Below are 3669 nucleotides of genomic sequence, written 5' to 3'. Positions count from 1 at the left end.
AAAATCTATATATATATATATATATATATATATATATATATATATATACTTTATTTTTGCTATCAGAATATTTATCTGATATAAACACATATAAACACATAAAACAAATATACTAATACAACTTTAAAACAAACAACTTAATAGAGTAACTGTGCCAAAAACGTAAGTGTTTTGGTTTTTAGTCCATGTGTTAGCTTTGAGGTCATCAAGTTTCAGTGAAGTCGGTAAGATTTTTTAATGTTTTGTAAGAAGTCTCTTATGCTCATGAAGGATGCATATTTGACTAAATACAGTAAAATCAGTAATACTGTATAATATTATTACATGTTTTATATATATTTATATTAGCAGTCATTACTCCAGTCTTCAGTATCACATGATCCTTCAGAAATCATTCTAATATGTTGATTTGATGCTCAAGAAACATTTCTTATTATCAATGTTGAAAACATTGTTTTAATGTTTAATAATTAATCATGGTTTTTGCGGAAACCAGCATTTAAGGATTATCTGATGAACAGAAAGTTCAAAAGAAAAGCATTTACTTTTAATATAAATATTTAGTAACCTTATAGATGTCTTTATTGTCACTTCTGATCAATCGAATGATGAACAAAAAGTATTAATTTATTTCAAAAAATCTTTTTGACATTGTCAATATAATCAGTATAACAAAATTATTTTTGCTATCAGAGTAGCATTTAGCTATACAAAACATAAACACAGAAAAATAGAAGATACATTCACACTATAATTCAAAATGAACTAATCTAGATAAAACAACTTTATATACATTAATATAACATTCGTTTTGTTCAACCAAATGTTCAGTAGAGCAAAAATTGTCCCTCTTTTGAATACCATCTACTTTTGACTAGGAAATATTAGGTCACGGCTCATGGCCATGATGCAAACTAAAGGCTTTTGGCTATTTTTTTTTTTTTTTTACAGGTTCATAGAAATGAAAACTGATTTACTAAAATTATTTTCTATGAGAGTAATCATGAAAGTTAGCAAATAGTAACAAAGTTAACATGAAAAATTGAATATGTTGTCATGTTGTACATTTATGACAGCATCCACATGTTTTTAAATTCAGATTGAAGCAATGTAGTCTTCATCTTTTGTGTAAGACCATTCTTGGAAAACTGTCCAATTTAGGAAGTTTATCATAGAAAATCTCATTTCAATCCAAATGCATTGTATCCTCTGTCAGATAAGTGCACTAATTGATGGATTTCTGTCTGTGTAATATGTAGCAGACACAGTGTATACGGGAAGTCTTTTTATTTTCAAGATGAAGCACTAAAGATGGTTGCCAAGCACTGAGCAAACACTGCTAAATGAGACAGACCCGGGCTGCTATAAACGCAGCAGTCTGTTCTTGGAATATGGCCCGTCGCACAGGTGTGCAGAGATGCAGATTGTTTTCTTTTGTTTTTGTTGTCATCAAATCAGTTTTAAAGTCATCTAACAATTCACAACATATAATAGAGGAGAAAATACACATTGAAGTTCTGCCAAATTTGCTCATTATCTATAATGTGATCACTGGTAGTCTTTATTTCATCAAGCATGCAAGCTATGCCTCTGTTAACACTGACCTCAACAATAGATTTGTTATTAAAAACTTGTCAAAGTATAAGCAACAGTAAATCATCATAATAAATAGATAAAATAAATATAAAAAAAAAAAAAAACTTTTATTATTCACAATAGTCATTTGAAAAATGAAAAACAAAACACAAGTGAAATTAGCCAAATGTTTTATCAAAAATATATATTTAGCTTAAAATCCATAACAAATCATACAGCACCAAGCTGTACTTAAATAGAATAGAAAGGCATATAATGGCACATTTCATAATTGTAACTGAACATATATTAATCATATATCAAAATATCTCTGTTCTGTACCACATGCATCACAAACTACTTATTAAAATGGTTGTTTATTAGATGCCATAAAGAAAAGGAACTCTTTCCTACCTAGATGATGTGTCTGCTGAGCAGTTGAGCGCTGTGGTCTTGCTCTCTCTCAATATGAAGTGAGTTATATACTGTGTTGGTTGAAGGAGATCCAGTTACAGTGACTCTCACTCAGAGGTAATGTCATCTGATGCAATTATTAAAGGCCATGCTAATTTGACATGAGATTTTAGTACTTCAAAATACTTATGGTAAATGTAAAAGTACACGTCTGGACAATGGCCTGTGGTTTCATGTTTTATTACTTCCCAGAATTGAAAAAAGGATGTTTGAAAAGAAAACAAGGAAAAAGTGCACTTTCTTGTGGCTTGTAGCTTGTGGCATATATTCTTGTGGCAAAAATATGGATTTTTGTTTTGTCTTTGGTTAAACCCTTGCATTATTTAAAAGGTAAAATTAGAAAAGTTGTACGAATAATATTGAAGGATGATGACTTTTTGATGATTGTTTGTAGCTTTCGCATATTAGAATTATTAGGTTATAGAACATAGCAAATGGAATAGAATATAAATATAATCTAATTTAAGTATTATAATAATATAATACTTATTATTAAGTACAGAGTGTGTTAGCTTTAAAGTTAATGACACAAAATTATATTTTTTATGAATTCTTCAAGACAAGTATGCATAATATATGTGGATACAAGCAGTTTGATGGTAAATCTAACATGTAGCTCACTGCAGGTATAAAATAAATTTATAGTGCAGATTATTAACATAATCACCCGTCCATTTGGGACGTCAGTGTCAATGTACTAACCAAACTACTAGCAAAAAGCTTTGCTCAGAGTGCTCTCTGCTCTCCCAGGATTCACAATTATGTAGATATAAAGCTGATAATGCTCAGTTCCTGAGTCTTTTGAAAAGTAGTTTCAAAGACATTTGGGGTTTGTGGAGGAGTTTTCACATGACAATCTTTACATGAGTTAAGATCGTGTTTCATTGTTCTGTGAAAAGCATTACATACAGTCCAACTGGCCTATTACAGTATAAAGGCACTTAGTAATGTGCTATGGGTCAGTAAGGACAACTGGGAACATTTATCAGAACATGAGTGATATTTAAAGGGGTCATATTATGCTGCTAAAAAGAACATTATTTTGTGTGTATTTGGTTTAATGAAATGTGTTTATGTGGTTTAAAGTAAAAAAAACACATTATTTTATAAAGAATATCTCTTTGGATTTGAGACTTTAGTCTTTGCAACTTTACAGATCTTCTTTATGCACCAAGAGCTTGTAACACTCCAAAGAGAAAGGAAAAATTGAAATCGCATCATATGACCCCTTTAAAGCTTGTGAGATGGGAGGTTGGGAAAAATGGTATGTTTAATTGTCATTAGGAAAATTGGACTTCTAGGATAGTGCCTATCACGTGGATCTTTATGAAAGGAACATTGCACCTTTTATGGTGTTCATTGTGATTTTATTTGCTTTGTGGTGAGGATACTAATGTAGAGTAATTAAACTGTCAGGAAATTACTGAAATATGACCTTGGGGAAGGCAAACATGCAGGCATGGTTTTGCACATGCTCATGAGAGGTGTTTCCAGAAAACCCAACAGATATTTAATACACACCAGCTAAGCTAATAAGAGCCTCTGAAACAGAGTCTCTAACATGGGACACTATGGATACCAAGGGTTGTTTTTTTTTTAATTAAAACTAACGGACAACTT

General features: G+C 30.8%; 1 protein-coding gene across 1 annotated transcript in view; it reads right to left on the bottom strand.

Annotated features, from left to right (window-relative positions):
- Positions 1-3669, bottom strand: part of LOC107667585 (transient receptor potential cation channel subfamily A member 1-like) — a 75132-nt gene that overhangs the window by 30025 nt on the left and 41438 nt on the right. The gene's annotated exons all lie outside the window — the stretch shown is intronic.

This window comes from Sinocyclocheilus anshuiensis, unplaced genomic scaffold (assembly GCF_001515605.1).
Source record: "Sinocyclocheilus anshuiensis isolate Anshui unplaced genomic scaffold, SAMN03320099.WGS_v1.1 scaffold1679, whole genome shotgun sequence".
NCBI lineage: Eukaryota > Metazoa > Chordata > Actinopteri > Cypriniformes > Cyprinidae > Sinocyclocheilus > Sinocyclocheilus anshuiensis.
The sequence above is the reverse complement of the archived record's forward strand: the minus strand, read 5'-3'. Positions and strand labels throughout refer to the sequence as shown.